This window comes from Oncorhynchus clarkii, chromosome 3 (assembly GCF_045791955.1).
Source record: "Oncorhynchus clarkii lewisi isolate Uvic-CL-2024 chromosome 3, UVic_Ocla_1.0, whole genome shotgun sequence".
Classification (NCBI taxonomy): domain Eukaryota; kingdom Metazoa; phylum Chordata; class Actinopteri; order Salmoniformes; family Salmonidae; genus Oncorhynchus; species Oncorhynchus clarkii.
The window spans coordinates 78,569,734-78,591,259 of record NC_092149.1 but is presented as its reverse complement, the minus strand read 5'-3'; the positions used below and the strand labels follow the sequence as shown (position 1 = coordinate 78,591,259).

At 46.1% G+C, this 21,526-nt stretch overlaps 1 pseudogene; it reads left to right on the top strand.

Annotated features, from left to right (window-relative positions):
- Positions 1–203: 203 nt before the first annotated feature.
- On the top strand, positions 204–18,650 carry LOC139406158 (junctional adhesion molecule 2A-like; annotated as a pseudogene).
- The last annotated feature ends 2,876 nt before the right edge of the window (positions 18,651–21,526 follow it).

The window sequence follows — 21,526 nt, the reverse complement described above, 5'->3', positions numbered from 1 at the left end:
ACCACAGACGCGTGTTTCATGGTGAGCGCGCGCCTGAGTTCCTCCGCTAGATGAGATGGTCTCCATCGGGAGCGCGCACATGGAAAACTTCAAGAACTTCTCAAATCTCTGGAATTTCATCAGTCTCGTGTGGAGCGTGTTCTCAGACGCTCAAGACCATTTCCAGGATATTTCAGTTCACTGCTCAGTCGTGTGCAAGAACTATGGACAGCAAGGGGATTTTGTCTCTCACCCTTCTACTCCTCTTGTCACAGAGTGAGTAGCTTTTTATTTTCTGAATTATCCCTAACGGATATTTTGTCTAAAAATATCATTTTTAAGGGAGTGAATGAACAATCATACCAACTATAGCCTTTATACATGACTAATGCAGGAGAGGAGTATTCAATAGGACCATACATGCCATAGTGTTGATGTGTGATGATTTCAGATGTTGTATTTTTACATTGTAAAATAGATGTAATTTGTGTAATGACAGTAAGTTAAGAGGCAGTTTGCACGTCAGGTTAAACATCATTTTTCTAGTACACCCATTATGCACTGCATCAGCGCCTCTCAAGCTGTGTGTGTGTGTGTGTGTGTGTGTGTGTGTGTGTGTGTGTGTGTGCGCATGTATGTATGTGTGTGTGCGTGCGTGCGTGTGCGTGTGTGTGTGTGTGTGTGTGTGTGTGTGTGTGTATGCAGGCTATGTCTGTATTGTATGTTTCCGAGCACACTTTCAACAGTTAGGTTTGGTGAAGTGTGTGTGTAGTGTGTAATGTGTTTAGGGGCTGGGCGTGCGTTGGGATTGGGAGGACTGGTTCTGGAATCATACAGGTCTTTGGTTTACATTAAACCCTCTGATGCTGTTCAAGCCCAGAGACCCAGAGACCCAGAGATCCAGAGGCTGATGAAAGACCAGACCACTAAGGGGCTTCAGGGCTCTGGAGAGCCAACCTCTCTGATGCCCAGCGCAGGCAGGCTGATCTCCCTGTTTGATGTTGTCGATAGCACTACCATGACCATGCTTCTAGTTGAATCAATCAGAGAGAGAGAGAGAGAAAGTGTGTAAAAACAAATCATCTGCCAGTTGATGTGTGTTCGTCTGTGTTGATATTAACATGTTGTTTCAGCAGTGTGTATTCATATGTTAGTGTGTGTGTGTGTGTGTGTGTGTGTGTGTGTGTGTGTAACTTTGCATTTAAGAAAGTTAGAAACATTGCTACTGTGTGTGTGTGTGTGTGTTTAACTTTGCATTTAAGAAAGTTAGAAACATTGCTACTGTGTGTGTGTGTGTGTGTGTGTGTGTGTGTGTGTCTGTGTGTGTGTGTCTGTGTGTGTGTTTAACTTTGCATTTAAGAAAGTTAGAAACATTGCTACTGTGTGTGTGTGTGTGTGTGTGTGTGTGTTTAACTTTGCATTTAAGAAAGTTAGAAACATTGCTACTGTGTGTGTGTGTGTGTGTGTGTGTGTGTGTGTGTGTGTGTGTGTTTAACTTTGCATTTAAGAAAGTTAGAAACATTGCTACTGTGTGTGTGTGTGTGTGTGTGTGTGTGTGTGTGTGTGTGTGTGTGTGTGTGTGTGTGTGTGTGTGTGTGTGTTTAACTTTGCATTTAAGAAAGTTAGAAACATTGCTACTGTGTGTGTGTGTGTGTGTGTGTGTGTGTGTGTGTTTAACTTTGCATTTAAGAAAGTTAGAAACATTGCTACTGTGTGTGTGTGTGTGTGTGTGTGTGTGTGTGTTTAACTTTGCATTTAAGAAAGTTAGAAACATTGCTACTGTGTGTGTGTGTGTGTGTGTGTGTGTTAACTTTGCATTTAAGAAAGTTAGAAACATTGCTACTGTGTGTGTGTGTGTGTGTGTGTGTGTGTGTGTGTGTGTGTGTGTGTGTGTGTGTGTGTGTGTGTGTGTGTGTGTGTGTGTGTGTGTGAAGGTTAATCAGGTCTAGCAGTAGTCTGACAGGCTGTCATCAATCACCTCTATATCTCCTACACACTCCTACACACTGCTGGTACCACCAGGCACCAGGTCATATACTGTACATTCTGAGGGTTTACTCTACCTCTACTCTCTCTCTCTCTCTGTGTGTTAATGCCGGGAATGAGTATGAACATGTGTTAGTGAGTGTGTATAGTAGGTGTGTGAATGAGTGTTTCCAATGTGTGTGTGTGTGTCTTGCTGTTTGCCTGTGTCTGGCTTTGTGTCGGCTCTTTCGCAAACAAATATCTTCTGAAGTACCCCCCTCAGCCCAATCTGCACCGTGTAGCACAAATATCAGCTGAATCAATGTTTAACTTTGCATTTAAGACAGTTAGAAACACTGCTACTGTCGTGTCTTTGGCATCATTAACTTCACTAGGGTAGGGGGCAGCATTCGGAATTTTGGATGAAAAGCATGCCCAAATTAAACTGTCTGCTACTCAGTCCCAGAATATAGGATATGCATATAATTAGTAGATTAGGATAGAAAACACTCTAAAGTTTCCAAAACTGTTAAGATAATGTCTGTGAGTGTAACAGAACTGATATGGCAGGCGAAAACATGAGGAAAATTCAATCAGGATGTACTATTATTTTGAAAGGCTGTTTTTCCATTGAAAGCCTATCCACCATACGAAGACTTAGGACCCAGTTCACGGGCTCTGTGCTTTCCTCTACATGTGACCAGTCTTTAGGCATTGTTTCAGGCTTTTACTCTGAAAAATGAGGGAGATACAGCACTTTCAGTCAGTGACCAGTGGAATTCTCCATTCATCAGCCATGCGCCCTGATCGTGAACGTGCCTTTCTTGTTTCTCCTTTCCTATTGACAAAGCTTTTGTCCGGTTGAAATATTATTGATCATTTATGACAAAAACAACCGGAGGATGGATTTTAAACATCGTTTGGCATGTTTCTACTATGTTTTATTGTACTTTTTAAAAACTTTTTGTCCTGGAATTAGTGCACGCGCCTTCTGCATTCGGATGACTGGACAAAACGCGCAAACAAAAAGGTGGTTTTTGCTCATAAAGAGGGACATTATCGAACAAAACAAATATTTATTGTCTAATATGGAGACCTGAGAGTTAGACCAGATTAAGATCATCAAAGGTATGTGATTAATGTTAATGTTATTTCTGACTTTTGTGACACTCCTTGGCAGGAAAATGGCTGTATGCTTTTCTGTGGCTAGCTAACATAATCGCAAAGTGTGCTTTCGCCCTAAAGCGTTTTTGAAATCTGACACAACGGTTGCATTAAGGAGAAGTTTGTCTATATTTCCATGAAAACACTTGTATAGTTTATCAATATTTATGATGAGTATTTCTGTAATTTGATGTGGCTCTCTGCACTTTCACCGGATGTTTGTTTGAGAAGATGCATTTCTGACCACAACGCGCCAATTAACTAGGAAGTCGTGGCACCAAGGAAAATATTCAGATTATAATTTTCCTAATATAACTTTCAGATATTTGAATATCTGATCACTTAGTCTTCGAATGAATGAATTATTATTTACCTCATGTTAGTTTCATTCCATATAGTATTATTTACCTCATTCCATTCATATAGATGACTATGAGTCATCTAGTCTTAAATCATGTATTTACTAACTAAGTAATTCACAAAAATGCATAAACAAACAGTAGATAGTTAGAAGGAACATGAACATGAACGCTCACTCATTCGGGAATAATTGCAATCAACATACATATTTACGCTCAGTGTGTCGTCGGGATCTCTGTTGAAAAGTTTGTTTCTGTTGGAGTCTGTCCGCCCTCTTTCTGTCGTGGTTAGAATGGATAGTTCAGAATGACATTCATTCATGTCATTATAAAATAGATGTTTCGGCGGTTGTCGGTCTTCGCGTTCAATGATACCGAATTCCTAGCTGCAGACTAGTAATTAATATCAAAGACTTGTTCTTATTCTGTCGGTATCAATAGTCTAAGAGTTTAGCCACGTGGTATGGTAAAAAGATTCAGCCATCTACTCAAACCTTAGGGTTATGGTCTCCTCTCAAACCTTGGCCCTCTCGTTATTGAGGTAAGCTGGTCTCAACCTTAGTCCTCTCGTAATTGAGAGAAACATGGTCTGGTGATAGAAAACCCGGGTGGGGGTTTTATTCATAAGAGCAGAAAAGGGCCTGTCCCAGGACGCAAGACCATAACTGTGCTCATGGGCGGTCCTCTGATTTAGTTCAACTCCAAAGGGAATTGGAGTTTCCTTCATTAAACAGTCCAAAATCACATTACACAATTTCACAAACAGTATCATCCTCACTCATTCATCTTATACAACAATTAGATAACTACCATAACAGCGTTATGGTAATGAGGCTGTATTGCCTCCCATGAGTTTCACAAAATTGTGCCAAACGGACCAGTTCGTAGCTGGATTCTTCACCAATCTTTTATACCTTCTCCAGAACATAAATGTTGTTCAGATCTCAAGTTCTGTGAGGTGGAAGAAATTCCTTTGTTCTCTCTATGAAAACTCACTCTCTCTCTATACTGTGGCCATGAGGAGATAATCTCCTCCAGGAATTTACGACCTCTCTGACCATAGCAGCCTGGTTGTAGGAGACAGAGAGATGGTGGGGGTGGTGCCTGCTGTACCCAAAGAGGGCAACGTCATGACACTACAAATAGTTAACATTCAGTGCTGCTGTGCGTACTATTTACTTGTAAATCACCTCTCTCTCTCCCTCTCCCCCTCCCCCTCTCTCTCTCTCTCTCTCTCTCTCTCTCTCTCTCTCTCTCTCTCTCTCTCTCTCTCCCTCAGGTCCTGCCTCCCTCTCTTTGACAGTGAGCACCAGTGAGGCCAAAATGGAGGTCCACGAGAACACGGGTAAGAGAGGAGGAGAAGGGATGAATTGTGACAGTTGATGAGCTGTTTCTGCACATCTCTCTCTTTCTCTCTCAGACGCTGTGCTGTCCTGTCAGTTCAAGACAGAGAAGGAGACTAACCCTCGTATTGAGTGGAAGAAGAAAGGGAAGGACATCCACTTTGTTTATTTTGATGGAAAATTCACCGGTGACTACTAGACCTCGCTCTACCTCGTTTCCCCTACCTCTCCTCCATTTCTCCCTCTCTTCACATGTTTCTTATCTCTCTCCTCTCTCTACAACCCTTTGGTCCTTGTGGTATTCTAGGATCCTTTGCAGGTCGGGCCAAGATCGAGGGCGCAACGGTGACACTGCATGCCGTTACCCAGAAGGACTCTGGGTTGTATCGCTGTGAGGTCAGCGCACCAGCAGACCACACAAACCTAGGAGAGGTCAATGTCACCCTCAACGTACTGGGTGAGCTGCTGTGTCTGTGTGTTAGTAACAATGTCATCCACCCACCCTGTGCCTTTACATTTGAGTAATTTAACACTTATTCAGAGCAACTTACAGTAGTGAGTGCAAATATTTTCATACTTGTATTATTATGGCACTGTTCCCGTGTTGGACTGGAACCCATAACCCTGGCGTTGTGAGCACCATGCTCTACTACCTGAGACACACAGTTGTCTTGTGTGTTGTCAAATCAAATCAAATCAAATATGTTCATACTTGTATTATCATGGTACTGTTCCCATGTTGGACTGGAACCCATAACCCTGCCGTTGTGAGCACCATGCTCTACTAACTGAGCCACACAGTTGTCTTGTGTGTTGTCAAATCAAATCAAATCAAATTGGTCACATACTCATATTTAGCAAATGTTATTAAGGTGTAGCTAAATGCTAAATGTGTTCCTAGCTCCAACGGTGCAGTAGTATCTAACAATTCACAACAAAACACACAAATCTAAAAGTTAAAGAATGGAATTAAGAAATAAGACGGCGCAATGTTGGACTGGCATTGACTAAAATACAGTATATACACTGCTCAAAAAAATAAAGGGAACACTAAAATAACACATCCTAGATCTGAATGAATTCAATATTCTTATTAAATACTTTTTTCTTTACATAGTTGAATGTGCTGACAACAAAATCACACAAAAATTATCAATGGAAATCAAATTTATCAACCCATGGAGGTCTGGATTTGAGTCACACTCAAAATTAAAGTGGAAAACCACACTACAGGCTGATCCAACTTTGATGTAATGTCCTTAAAACAAGTCAAAATGAGGCTCAGTAGTGTTTGTGGCCTCCACGTGCCTGTATGACCTCCCTACAACGCCTGGGCATGCTCCTGATGAGGTGGCGGATGGTCTCCTGAGGGATCTCCTCCCAGACCTGGACTAAAGCATCCGCCAACTCCTGGACAGTCTGTGGTGCAGTCTGTTGGTGGATGGAGCGAGACATGATGTCCCAGATGTGCTCAATTTGATTCAGGTATGGGGAACGGGCGGGCCAGTCCATAGCATCAATGCCTTCCTCTTGCAGGAACTGCTGACACACTCCAGCCACATGAGGTCTAGCATTGTCTTGCATTGGGAGGAACCCAGGGCCAACCGCACTAGCATATGGTCTCACAAGGGGTCTGAGGATCTCGTCTCGGTACCTAATGGCAGTCAGGCTACCTCTGGCGAGCACATGGAGGGCTGTGCGGCCCCCCAAAGAAATGCCACCCCACACCATGACTGACCCACCGCCAAACCGGTCAAGCTGGAGGATGTTGCAGGCAGCAGAACGTTCTCCACGGCGTCTCCAGACTCTGTCACGTCTGTCACGTGCTCAGTGTGAACCTGCTTTCATCTGTGAAGAGCACAGGGCGCCAGTGGCGAATTTGCCAATCTTGGTGTTCTCTGGCAAATGCCAAACGTCCTGCACGGTGTTGGGCTGTAAGCACAACCCCCACCTGTGGACGTCGGGCCCTCATACCACCCTCATGGAGTCTGTTTCTGACCGTTTGAGCAGACACATGCACATTTGTGGCCTGCTGGAGATCATTTTGCAGGGCTCTGGCAGTGCTCCTCCTTGCACAAAGGCGGAGGTAGCGGTCCTGCTGCTGGGTTATTGCCCCCCTACGGCCTCCTCCACGTCTCCTGATGTACTGGCCTGTCTCCTGGTAGCACCTCCGTGCTCTGGACGCTACGCTGACAGACACAGCAAACCTTCTTGCCACAGCTCGCATTGATGTCCCATCCTGGATGAGCTGCACTACCTGAGCCACTTGTGTGGGTTGTAGACTCCGTCTCATGCTACCACTAAAGTGAAAGCACCGCCAGCATTCAAAAGTGACCAAAACATCAGCCAGAAAGCATAGGAACTGAGAAGCAGTCTGTGGTCCCCACCTGCAGAACCACTCCTTTATTGGGGGTGTCTTGCTAATTGCCTATAATTTCCACCTGTTGTCTATTCCATTTGCACAACATCATGTGAAATTTATTGTAAATCAGTGTTGCTTCCTAAGTGGACAGTTTGATTTCACAGAAGTGTGATTGACTTGGAGTTACGTTGTGTTGTTTAAGTGTTCCCTTAATTTTTTTAAGCAGTGTACATATGAAATGAGTAAAATAGTGTGTAAACATTACTAAAGTGACTATTACAGTCATCGAGAGAGGAAAGGGTGAGGACAGAGAGGAGAGAGGGGCGAGGACAGAGATAGGAGGTCAGGACAGAGAGGAGAGAGGGGTGAGGACAGAGATAGGAGGTGAGGACAGAGAGGAGGTGAGGAGAGAGGACAGAGATAGGAGGTGAGGACAGGGTGAGGAGGTGAGGACAGAGAGGAGGTGAGGAGAGAGGACAGAGATAGGAGGTGAGGACAGAGATAGGAGGTGAGGACAGGGTGAGGAGGTGAGGACAGAGAGGAGTGAGGAGTGAGGACAGAGAGGAGGTGAGGAGAGAGGACAGAAATAGGAGGTGAGGACAGGGTGAGGAGGTAATGACAGAGAGGAGGGAGGAGGGAGGACAGAGAGAAGAGTGAGGTGAGGAGAGATGGGTGAGGATAGAGAGAGGAGAGATGGGGTGAGGGCAGAGGGAGGAGAGATGGGGTGACGACAGAGGGAGGAGAGTCGGAGTGAGGACAGAGGGAGAATAGACAGGGTGAGGACAGAGGGAGGAGAGACAGAGTGAGGACAGAGGGAGGAGAGACAGAGTGAGGACAGAGGGAGGAGAGACGGAGTGAGGACAGAGGGAGGAGAGACGGAGTGAGGACAGAGGGAGGAGGGACGGAGTGAGGACAGAGGGAGGACAGAGGGAGGAGAGACAGGGTGATGACAGAGGGAGGAGAGACGGAGTGAGGACAGAGGGAGGAGAGACAGGGTGATGACAGAGGGAGGAGAGACGGAGTGAGGACAGAGGGAGGAGAGACAGGGTGAGGACAGAGGGAGGAGAAACAGGGTGATGACGGAGGGAGCAGAGACGGAGTGAGGACAGAGGGAGGAGAGACGGAGTGAGGACAGAGGGAGGAGAGACGGAGTGAGGACAGAGGGAGGAGAGATGGAGTGAGGACAGAGGGAGAAGAGACAGGGTGATGACAGAGGGAGGAGAGACATAGTGAGGACAGAGGGAGGAGAGACAGGGTGATGACAGAGGGGGGAGAGACAGAGTGAGGACAGAGGGAGGAGAGACAGGGTGATGACAGAGGGAGGAGAGACGTAGTGAGGACAGAGGGAGGAGAGACAGGGTGATGACAGAGGGAGGAGAGACGTAGTGAGGACAGAGGGAGGAGAGACAGAGTGAGGAGAGATGGAGTGAGGACAGAGGGAGGAGAGTCAGGATGAGGACAGAGGGAGGAGAGACAGAGTGAGGACAAAGGGAGGACAGAGGGAGGAGAAACGGAGTGAGGACAGAGGGAGGAGGGACAGGGTGATGATAGAGGGAGGAGAGACAGAGTGAGGACAGAGGGAGCAGAGACAGGGTGATGACAGAGGGAGGAGAGCCGGAGTGAGGACAGAGGGAGGAGAGACAGGGTGATGACAGAGGGAGGCTGTATAGTGTGATGTAACGTCATTAACACGCCTTTGGTCAGGCATCTGAAGCACCTCCGTTACGTGTTACTCACAGTGTGTACATGTGTGTGTGCGTGCGTGTACATGCGTGTGTGTGTTGGCATTCCTGTCCTCCTTCCCCAGTGCCCCCCCACACCCCGTTCTGTGAGGTGCCCAGCTCAGTGCTGTCTGGGACAGGTGTAGAGCTCCACTGTAAGGACAAACTCAGTGTGCCCCCGTCTACCTTTCTCTGGTACAAAGACAACAAGGCCCTGAGCGCCACACACACCCATGACATCGTCTATAGCATGGACACTGATACGGGAACACTGGTGAGTAACACCTAACGGAGGTGCTTCAGATGCCTGATCAAAGGCATGTTACATCACACTATACACCCTCCCTCTGTCATCACCCTGTCTCTCCTCCCTCTGTCATCACCCTGTCTCTCCTCCATCTGTCATCACTCTGTCTCTCCTCCCTCTGTCATCACTCTGTCTCTCCTCCCTCTGTCATCACCCTGTCTCTCCTCCCTCTGTCATCACCCTGTCTCTCCTCCCTCTCCTCCCTCTGTCATCCCCCTGTTTCTCCTCTCTCGGTCATCACCCTGTCTCTCCTTCCTCTGTCCTCCCCCTGTCATCACCCTGTCTTTCCTCCCTCTGTCATCACTCTGTCTCTCCTCCCTCTGTCATCACCCTGTCTCTCCCCCCTCTGTCATCACCCAGTCTCTCCTTCCTCTGTCCTCCCCCTGTCATCACCCTGTCTCTCCTCCCTCTGTCATCACTCTGTCTCTCCTCCCTCTGTCATCACCCTGTCTCTCCTCCCTCTGTCATCACCCTGTCTCTCCTCCCTCTGTCATCACTCTGTCTCTCCTCCCTCTGTCATCACCCTGTCTCTCCTCCCTCTGTCATCACCCTGTCTTTCCTCCCTCTGTCATCACTCTGTCTCTCCTCCCTCTGTCATCACCCTGTCTCTCCTCCCTCTGTCATCACTCTGTCTCTCCTCCCTCTGTCATCACCCTGTCTCTCCTCCCTCTGTCATCACCCTGTCTCTCCTCCCTCTGTCATCACTCTGTCTCTCCTCCCTCTGTCATCACCCTGTCTCTCCTCCCTCTGTCATCACTCTGTCTCTCCTCCCTCTGTCATCACCCTGTCTCTCCTCCCTCTGTCATCACCCTGTCTCTCCTCCCTCTGTCATCACCCTGTCTCTCCTTCCTCTCCTCCCTCTGTCATCCCCCTGTTTCTCCTCTCTCTGTCATCACCCTGTCTCTCCTCCCTCTCCTCCCTCTGTCATCACCCTGTCTCTCCTCCCTCTGTCATCACCCTGTCTCGCCTCCCTCTGTCCTCACTCCGTCTCTCCTCCCTCTGTCATCACCCTGTCTCTCCTCCCTCTGTCCTCACTCCGTCTCTCCTCCCTCTGTCATCACCCTGTCTCTCCTCCCTCTCTCATCACCCTGTCTCTCCTCCCTCTGTCCTCACTCCGTCTCTCCTCCCTCTGTCATCACCCTGTCTCTCCTCCCTCTGTCCTCCCTCTGTCCTCACCCTGTCTCTCCTCCCTCTGTCCTCACCCTGTCTCTCCTCCCTCTGTCCTCACTCTGTCTCTCCTCCCTCTGTCATCACCCTGTCTCTCCACTCTCTGTCCTCCCTCTGTCCCCACCCTGTCCCTCCCCCTCTGTCCTCCCTCTATCCTCACCCTGTCTCTCCTCCCTCTGTCCTCACCCTGTCTCTCCTCCCTCTGTCCTCACTCCGTCTCTCCTCCCTCTGTCATCACCCTGTCTCTCCTCTCTCTGTCCTCCCTCTGTCCTCACTCTGTCCTCGCCCTGTTTCTCCTCCCTCTGTCCTCCCTCTATCCTCACCCTGTCTCTCCTTCCTCTGTCCTCACCCTGTCTCTCCTCCCTCTGTCCTCCCTCTGTCCTCACCCTGTCTCTCCTCCCTCTGTCCTCACTTCGTCTCTCCTCCCTCTGTCCTCACTTCATCTCTCCTCTCTCTGTCCTCACCCTGTCTCTCCTCCCTCTGTCCTCACCCTGTCTCTCCTCCCTCTGTCCTCCCACTGTCCTCACTCCGTCTCTCCTCCCTCTGTCATCACCCTGTCTCTCCTCTCTCTGTCCTCCCTCTGTCCTCACTCTGTCCTCGCCCTGTTTCTCCTCCCTCTGTCCTCCCTCTATCCTCACCCTGTCTCTGCTCCCTCTGTCCTCACCCTGTCTCTCCTCCCTCTGTCCTCCCTCTGTCCTCACCCTGTCTCTCCTCCCTCTGTCCTCACTTCGTCTCTCCTCCCTCTGTCCTCACTTCATCTCTCCTCTCTCTGTCCTCACCCTGTCTCTCCTCCCTCTGTCCTCACCCTGTCTCTCCTCCCTCTGTCCTCCCACTGTCCTCACCCTGTCTCTCCTCCCTCTGTCCTCACCCTGTCTCTCCTCCCTCTGTCATCACCCTGTCTCTCCTCCCTCTGTCCTCACCCTGTCTCTCCTCCCTCTGTCATCACCCTGTCTCCCCTCCCTCTCTAATCACCCTGTCTCTCCTCCCTCTGTAATCACCCTGTCCCTCCTCCCTCTGTCCTCCTTCTGTCCTCACCCTGTCTCTCCTCCCTCTGTCCTCACCCTGTCTCTCCTCCCTCTGTCCTCCCTCTGTCCTTACCCTGTCTCTCCTCCCTCTGTCCTCACTTCGTCTCTCCTCCCTCTGTCCTCACTTCATCTCTCCTCTCTCTGTCCTCACCCTGTCTCTCCTCCCTCTGTCCTCACCCTGTCTCTCCTCCCTCTGTCCTCACCCTGTCTCTCCTCCCTCTGTCATCACCCTGTCTCTCCTCCCTCTGTCCTCACCCTGTCTCTCCTCCCTCTCTCATCACCCTGTCTCTCCTCCCTCTGTCATCACCCTGTCTCTCCTCCCTCTGTCATCCCCCTGTCTCTCCTCCCTCTGTCCTCACTCTGTCCCCACCCTGTCCCTCCTCCCTCTGTCCTCCCTCTATCCTCACCCTGTCTCTCCTCCCTTTGTCCTCACCCTTCTCTCCTCCCTCTGTCCTCACTCCGTCTCTCCTCCCTCTGTCATCACTCTGTCTCTCCTCCCTCTGTCATCACCCTGTCTCTCCTCCCTCTCTCATCACCCTGTCTCTCCTCCCTCTGTCATCACCCTGTCTCTCCTCCCTCTGTCATCCCCCTGTCTCTTCTCTCTCTGTCATCACTCCGTCTCTCCTCCCTTTGTCATCACCCCGTCTCTCCTCCCTTTGTCATCACCCCATCTCTCCTCCCGTTGTCATCACCCTGTCTCTCCTCCCTCTGTCATCACCCTGTCTCTCCTCCCTCTGTCATCACCCTGTTTCTCCTCCCTCTCTCATCACCCTGTCTCTCCTCTCTCTGTCATCACCCTGTCTCTCCTCCCTCTGTCATCCCCCTGTCTCTCCTCCCTCTGTCATCACCCTGTCTCTCCTCTCTCTGTCCTCCCTCTGTCCTCACTCTGTCCTCACCCTGTCCCTCCTCCCTCTGTCCTCCCTCTATCCTCACCCTGTCTCTCCTTCCTCACCCTCTGTCCTCACCCTGTCTCTCCCTCTGTCATCACTCTGTCCTCACCCTGTCTCTCTCCCTCTGTCCTCACCCTGTCTCTCCTCCCTCTCATCATCACTCTGTCTCTCCTCCCTCTGTCATCACCCTGTCTCTCTTCTGTCATCACCCTGTCTGTCATCCCCCTGTCTCTCCTCTCTCTGTCATCACTCCGTCTCTCCTCCCTTTGTCATCACCCCGTCTCTCCTCCCTTTGTCATCACCCAGTCTCTCCTCCCGTTGTCATCACCCTGTCTCTCCTCCCTCTGTCATCACCCTGTGTCTCCTCCCTCTGTCATCACCCTGTCTCTCCTCCCTCTCTCATCACCCTGTCTCTCCTCTCTCTGTCATCACCCTGTCTCTCCTCCCTCTGTCATCCCCCTGTCTCTCCTCCCTCTGTCATCACTCCGTCTCTCCTCCCTTTTTCATCACCCCGTCTCTCCTCCCTTTGTCCTCACTCCGACTCTCCTCCCTCTGTCCTTACCCCCTCTCTTCTCTCTCTGTCCTCACCACCTCACTACTCTCTGTCCTCACCACCTCACTACTCTGTCTGTCCTCGCTTCCTCTCTTCTCTATCTGTCCTCACCCCCTCTCTCCTCTCTCTGTGTGTCTCTGGAGCAGAAGATTAAGAGTGTGTCCAAGGCCGACTCAGGCCAATACCGCTGTGAAGTCTCCAATCGCGTGGGGGCGTCCAAAAGCTCTGTGGCCCATCACATGAAGGTCATAGAATGTACGTACAATCCAGTGTGTCTGTGTGTGTGTCTGTGTGTGTGTCTCTGTGTGTGTCTGTGTGTGTGTCTGTGTGTGTGTGTCTGTGTGTGTGTCTGTGTGTGTGTCTGTGTGTGTGTGTCTGTGTGTGCTCTAGAATGTTTGTGGGTTTGTGGAAATTGGAACACTTTCTGTCTTTTCTTCCTCATCTCTTCTATCCAATCATTCTTCATCCTTCTCCAATCATCCTTCCTCCTTCTCCAATCATCCTTCCTCCTTCTCCAATCATCCTTCATCCTTCAGTCATCCTTCATCCTTCTTCAATCATCCTTCATCCTTTTCCAATCATCCTTCTTCAATCATCCTTCATCCTTCTCCAATCATCCCTCATCCTTTACTTTTCTGCCTCTCTCTGTTCTCTCTTGACTCCCGTCCCCTCTGCCGTGTAGGAGCATTGGGCCAGTCACCGAAAGGTTGCTGGATCGAATCCTCGATCTGACAAGGTAAAAATCTTTCGTTCTGCACCTGAGCAAGTCAGTTAACCCATTTTTCCCCGGGTGCCGATGACGGGGATGTCGATTAAGGCAGCCCCCCCACACCTCTCTGATTCAGAGGGGTTGGGTTAAACACAGAAGACACATTTCATTTGAATACATTCAGTTGTACAACTGACTAGGTATCCCCCTTTCCCCTTTCTTCATCCCTCTCTCCCTCTGTCCCCTCTCCTTCAGATCCGTTGAGCATGACGACATTGATAGCCGGAGCTGTAGGCCTCTTCCTGCTCATCCTCATATGCTGCCTGGATGTGTGTCTCCCATTGACAGGGCTGCTGCAAAATGGGTGAGTACATCACCACTCAGACTATATGTGCTTGTGGCCGACTGATACAATTAAGCAATAAGGCACGAGGGGGTGTGGCATATGGCCAATATGCCACGGCTAAGGGATGTTCTTAGGCCCAACACAACGCGGAGTGCCTTAGCCGTGGTATAATGGCCATATCCCACAAACCCCCGAGGTGCCTTATTGTTAATATAAACTGGATACCAATGTAATTAGAGCAGTAAAAATAAGTGTTTAGTCATACCCGTGGTATACGGTCTGATATACCACTGCTGTCAGCCAATCAGCATTCAGGGCTCAGACTACCCAGTTTACAATGAAAAATATTTTCTAATTGTCCTGTTCCTCTTCTTTCTTCATGCTTGCCAACAGAGGAGCAGGAAGGAAGCAGGTCAGTATTTCAGACAATCATTCTGTCAACTTCTTATTGTGTTTCTGATGTGTATGCATGTTATAGTTACACGTACAAGAGGTACAGTTTCACACAACTTACACACATATATATATATATATATAAATATATAGGTTTGAACATATGTATATATATATATATATATGTGTGTATGTTGTGTGAAACTGTACCTCTTGTACGTGTAACTATAACATGCATACACATCAGAAACACAATAAGAAGTTGACAGAATGATTGTCTGAAATACTGACCTGCTTCCTTCCTGCTCCTCTGTTGGCAAGCATGAAGAAAGAAGAGGAACAGGACAATTAGATATATATATATATATATATTTATATATATACAGTGCCTTGCGAAAGTATTCGGCCGCCTTGAACTTTGCGACCTTTTGCCACATTTCAGGCTTCAAACATAAAGATATAAAACTGTATTTTTTTGTGAAGAATCAACAACAAGTGGGACACAATCATGAAGTCGAACGACATTTATTGGATATTTCAAACTTTTTTAACAAATCAAAAACTGAAAAATTGGGCGTGCAAAATTATTCAGCCCCCTTAAGTTAATACTTTGTAGCGCCACCTTTTGCTGCGATTACAGCTGTAAGTCGCTTGGGGTATGTCTCTATCAGTTTTGCACATCGAGAGACTGAAATTTTTTCCCATTCCTCCTTGCAAAACAGCTCGAGCTCAGTGAGGTTGGATGGAGAGCATTTGTGAACAGCAGTTTTCAGTTCTTTCCACAGATTCTCGATTGGATTCAGGTCTGGACTTTGACTTGGCCATTCTAACACCTGGATATGTTTATTTTTGAACCATTCCATTGTAGATTTTGCTTTATGTTTTGGATCATTGTCTTATTGGAAGACAAATCTCCGTCCCAGTCTCAGGTCTTTTGCAGACTCCATCAGATTTTCTTCCAGAATGGTCCTGTATTTGGCTCCATCCATCTTCCCATCAATTTTAACCATCTTCCCTGTCCCTGCTGAAGAAAAGCAGGCCCAAACCATGATGCTGCCACCACCATGTTTGACAGTGGGGATGGTGTGTTCAGGGTGATGAGCTGTGTTGCTTTTACGCCAAACATAACGTTTTGCATTGTTGCCACAAAGTTCAATTTTGGTTTCATCTGACCAGAGCACCTTCTTCCACATGTTTGGTGTCTCCCAGGTGGCTTGTGGCAAACTTTAAACGACACTTTTTATGGATATCTTTAAGAAATGGCTTTCTTCTTGCCACTCTTCCATAAAGGCCAGATTTGTGCAATATATGACTGATTGTTGTCCTATGGACAGAGTCTCCCACCTCAGCTGTAGATCTCTGCAGTTCATCCAGAGTGATCATGGGCCTCTTGGCTGCATCTCTGATCAGTCTTCTCCTTGTATGAGCTGAAAGTTTAGAGGGACGGCCAGGTCTTGGTAGATTTGCAGTGGTCTGATACTCCTTCCATTTCAATATTATCGCTTGCACAGTGCTCCTTGGGATGTTTAAAGCTTGGGAAATATTTTTGTATCCAAATCCGGCTTTAAACTTCTTCACAACAGTATCTCGGACCTGCCTGGTGTGTTCCTTGTTCTTCATGATGCTCTCTGCGCTTTTAACGGACCTCTGAGACTATCACAGTGCAGGTGCATTTATACGGAGACTTGATTACACACAGGTGGATTGTATTTATCATCATTAGTCATTTAGGTCAACATTGGATCATTCAGAGATCCTCACTGAACTTCTGGAGAGAGTTTGCTGCACTGAAAGTAAAGGGGCTGAATAATTTTGCATGCCCAATTTTTCCGTTTTTGATTTGTTAAAAAAGTTTGAAATATCCAATAAATGTCGTTCCACTTCATGATTGTGTCCCACTTGTTGTTGATTCTTCACAAAAAAATACAGTTTTATATCTTTATGTTTGAAGCCTGAAATGTGGCAAAAGGTCGCAAAGTTCAAGGGGGCCGAATACTTTCGCATGGCACTGTATATATATATATGTATATATATACACAGTTGAAGCAGGAAGTTTACATACACTTAGGTTGGAGTCATTAAAACTCATTTTTCAACCACTCCACAAATTTCTTGTTAATAAACTATAGTTTTGTCAAGTCGGTTAGGACATCTACTTTGTGCATGACACAAGTATTTTTTCCAACAAATGTTTATAGACAGATTATTTCACTTACTGTATCACAATTCCAGTGTGTCAGAAGTTTACATACACTAAGTTGACTGTGCCTTTAAACAGCTTGAAAAAAATAAATAAAAATGATGTCATGGCTTTAGAAGCATCTGATAGGCTAATTGACATCATTTGAGTCAATTGGAGGTGTACCTGTGGATGTATTTCAAGGTCTACCTTCAAACACAGTGCCTCTTTGCTTCACATCATGGGAAAACCAACAGAAATCAGCTAAGACCTCAGAAAAAAAATTGTACACCTCCACAAGTCTGGCTCATCCTTGGGAGTGTAAACACCATGGGACCATGCATCCGTCATACCGCTCATGAAGGAGACGCATTCTGTCTCCTAGAGATGAACGTACTTTGGTGCGAAAAGTGCTAACTCAATCCCAGAACAACAGCAAAGGACCTTGTGAAGATGCTGGAGGAAACATGTACAAAAGTATCTATATCCACTGTAAAACTATATCCTATATCGATATAACCTGAAAGGCCTCTCAGCAAGGACGAAGTCACTGCTCCAAAACCGCCATTAAAAAGCCAGACTACGGTTTGCAACTGCATATGGGGACAAAGATCGTACTTTTTGGAGAAATGTCGTCTGGTCTGATGAAAAGAAAATACAACTGTTTGGCAAAAATGACCATCGTTATGTTTGGAGGAAAAAGGGGGATGCTTGCAAACTGAGGAACACCATCCCAACTGTGAAGCACGGGGGTGGCAGCATCATGTTGTGGGGGTGCTTTACTGCAGGACGGACTGGTGCACTTCACAAAATAGATGGCATCATGAGGAAAGACAATTATGTGGATATATTGAAGCACCATCTGAAGACATCAGTCAAGAAGTTAAAGCTTGGTCGCAAATGGGTAATGACCCCAAGCATACTTCCAAAGTTGTGGCAAAATGGCTTAAGGACAACAAATTCAAGGTATTGGAGTGGCCATCACAAAGCCCTGACCTCAATCCGATATAAAATTTGTGGGCAGAACTGAAAAAGCCGGTGCGAGCAAGGAGGCCTACAAACCTGACTCAGTTACACCAGCTCTGTCAGGAGGAATGGGCCAACATTCACTCAACTTATTGTGGAAGGCTACCTGAAATGTTTGACCCAAGTTAAACAATTCAAAGGCAATGCTACCAAATACTAATTGAGTGTATGTACACTTCTGAACCACTGGGAATGTGATGAAAGAAATAAAAGCTGAAATAAATAATTATCTCTACTATTATTCTGACATTTTACATTCTTAAAATAAAGTGGTGATCCTAACTGACCTAAGACAGGGACATTTTAGTAGGATTAAATGTCAGGAATTGTGAAAAACTGAATTTAAATGTATTTGGCTAAGGTGTATGTAAACGTCCGACTTCAACTGTATATGGTACTTTAATTGGGCTCCCGAGTGGTGCAGCGGTCTAAGGCACTGCATCTCAGTGCTAGAGGCGTCATCACAGACACTCTGGTTCAATCCCAGGCGCTATCGCAACCGGCCGTGATTTGGAGAATTTGGACACAATTGGACACAATTGGCCCTGTGTCGTCCGGGTTTGGCCGGTGTAGGTTGTCATTGTAAATTAGAATTTGCTCTTAACTGACTGGCCTAGTTAAGTAGAGGTTAAAAAAAGGACAGGCTTGTGGTAATGGTTGCAGCAGAACTAGTGAAATGGTATCAAATACATGAGACATATCGTTTCCATGTGTTTGATGCCGTTCCAGCTATTATTATGAGTTGTCCTCCCCTCAGTAGCCTCCACTGATATACATGGCTGAGACTCTCAATGTCATAACTCTTCTTAACAGAAAAATACATTCATTCATTGTGGTGTGTGTGTCTCTGTTTTTTTGTTGCACCAACTTCTACAGTCCACCTCCTCCCCCCACCAGAAATGTGAGTGCGTTGCCATTCCCTGTTGTTGTTGATCAGGAACGGTAATTATTTCTTGTACTGTCAGTATTAACTTAGTTGAGCAGTGGTCTTGTTTTAAATTGGACTGTTCTTTGAGCAGTTGTTGACCACACCAGTGTATTGATAAGCCTGAGTTGTTGAGTGAGTTGGTAATAATAGTAACCAGTCTAGTTAACTGATGGATACGCCTTTCCCTTTCTGCAGCCCAAGAACTACAAACACACCCAGTCCTTCATGATCTGAGGGTATAGCACGCACACACACACACACACACACACACACACACGCACATACACACACACACGTACACACATTCAGTGGATGGATGGAGAGAATGTGCAACAGAATACATATTTTAGCTAGCTTACACCACCTATGATAAAGCTCGCCGCGGTACCCTTCTCTGTGTGTGTTTTATTTACAATTCTGCTGTTTATGACTGTACTGAGAAGCAATGAATTATATTACCATCGCTGTTTTACAGAGATATTTGTATACTTATATTTTTTAAGTATTTGTTTTGGGCTTTTGTGTGATGAAGGATGTGTCATGTTTGAACTGGTGTTTGTATGCACTGACTATGCACATGTGACTATTAAATAATCTGAATATCTTGTTTTTCATTCAATATATTTGACCACAGGTTGCCTCCTATTTGACAAAATGATACGTTTGGCCATAAACCTTATACTGATCCCATTATATTTTTAAATATCTTAAAATGTATAAGGGATAAAGTGGTAGTTAGGTGAAAATTAGTCGGTTGAAAAAAATGAACAAACGTTTGAATGTTCAAGCTGTCATCATGCACAGATCTCCTTCGAGTTGGTTCCCTCAAGGTGGTGCTACAGAGCAGGATATTTCTCTGGGGCAAACACAGCACAGAGACCTTAGCTAAGACTTAGCTTGTATCTATTAGTGGTCCATAAACAACGTCTCTCGTGTTCATTTATTTATTTTATTGTTCCATTGTTCTTCTGCTGCCTCTACGTTTGGGCCATAAGATGTTTTTCTGACCATCAATTCAATTCAGTTTTTTCAATTATGTGTGTGTGCATTTGTGTATGATCTCGTATGTTTGTGCATATGTTTGGGATCTTGTGCTTGTGTACATGCGCGTGTGTGAGTGTGGTCTTGTCACTGTGTGTGTGTGTGACCTTGGTCTTGTCACTGTGTGTGTGAGGGAGGTGACGACTGTCCCCCAGATTGTGCGCCAGAACCTCCTGTTGTCAGATGTTGAATTAAGCCTCAAACAAGCTCTCCTCTAAGACGTATGCTTGGCCTGTCTCTCTCTGTGCCCGCCTCTGCTAAACAGACATTAGCCATGCATCACATAACACTGAGAATACAGTAGTGCCGAGTGGTTAGTGCTTTTTTGAGGTCGGTTTGGCTTGGGGTGAGTGATTAGTGCTAATTGAGGTCGGTTTGGGTTGGGTTCGTAAAAAAATATATTAATTTGGATTATGAATATATGACCTTGCAATTATTTTAGTTTTTAATAGAAATTCCAAAGCCAAATATTGAGAACATTCAAATGCCAAAACATTGGAAACTTTCCATTGTCTCCAACAACATAGGACAAAGCAATTAATAAGGACCAAATGATGGTGACTGCCCGTTAGTTTATCACTTATTAATCATCATTTACTCACATTACTTTAATTCAATAACATATTTAGGTTGTGTATAGCATATAACTTTATCAGATTACTTGATTATTTAATTTCTTAAAATCGTAATCTCATCTCTCAGGCAATAGCAGCCAGACAACCATCTAACGTTATATGTGTGCTCTTGGCTAGCAAAAACGGTAGTCAGTGATCCTTGGTTGCAACAGCTGCCCATACTGCAGAGCTGTCAGACGACATCAATAGTTTAGTAGTTCTTCAAAAGTAGAGAATACATTCTTTCAAGACTGCTACAACTATGAATCCGCTACAACTACCTCACAAACTGTCTCTATTCTTCGCGTCATTGTGTTTACATTCCACACACATGCTGTGGGCGGTGCCGGGAAGAATAGGCGCAATGGATTCTGGTCATTGACCACGTTTTCCGCACTTAATTAAATCGAATATTTTCCAATTGAAACTATTTATATCTAGAGAAATGGCGCGTTAAGTTCACAAAAAAATACGAATTAAATGAAATTTAAGTAATTCAACCGACATCGGTCAATTAGTTGTTTAATAATTTAAAAAAAAACGAAATTTCATTAACCGCTCAGCACGAGAAAACAGTTAGCGAGGCATCAGTATCACATCACGCTGAGAAAACAGACGTTACACCAGGCAGCAGCATCACAATAGACTTCGACCAAGGCTCCTGAGACATTACATCTGGTGTGTATTCACTGAGGTGAAACATTCAGAAACATATAATTAGAATACAGGATCTCTATGTTCAGAACATTTGCAGATAGGAATGCAAATTGTATTTGTATTTATTAAGGATCCCCATTAGCTACTGCCAAGGCAGCAGCTACTCTTCCTGGGGTCCAGAAACTTTAAGGCACTTATATACAATAAAAAGTATTACATGTCATATCTACCACATATCTACAGTACATGTGTACGTGTGTGTAGAGTGTGTGTTATCATGCGTATGTGTATGTGTGTGTCTTTTCACAGTCCACAGTGTTCCATAACCTGTATTTGTATCTTTTTTTTTTTTTAACTGATTCTACTGCTTGCATCAGTAACCTGATGTGGAATAGAGTTCCATGTAGTCATGGCTCTATGTACAGTAGTACTGTGCGCCTCCCATAGTCTGCTCTGGACTTGGGGATTGTGAAGAGACCTCTGGTGGCATGTCTGTAATGAATAGAGCTGACATGATGCCCAATTGAGTTCTGCATGACTGAATGTCATATCTGTTCTATACTGAACAAAAATATAAACAAGGCATGTAAGGTGTTGGTCCCATGTTTCATAAGCTAAAGTAAAAGATCACAGAAATGTTCAATATGCACAAGCTTATTTCTCTCAAATTTTGCGCACACATTTGTTTACATCCCTGTTACTGAGCATTCTTCCTTTGCCAAGACAATCGTCAGTAAGCTAATTAAACAGCAGGATCATTACACAGGTGCACCTTGTGCTGTGGACAATAAAAGGCCA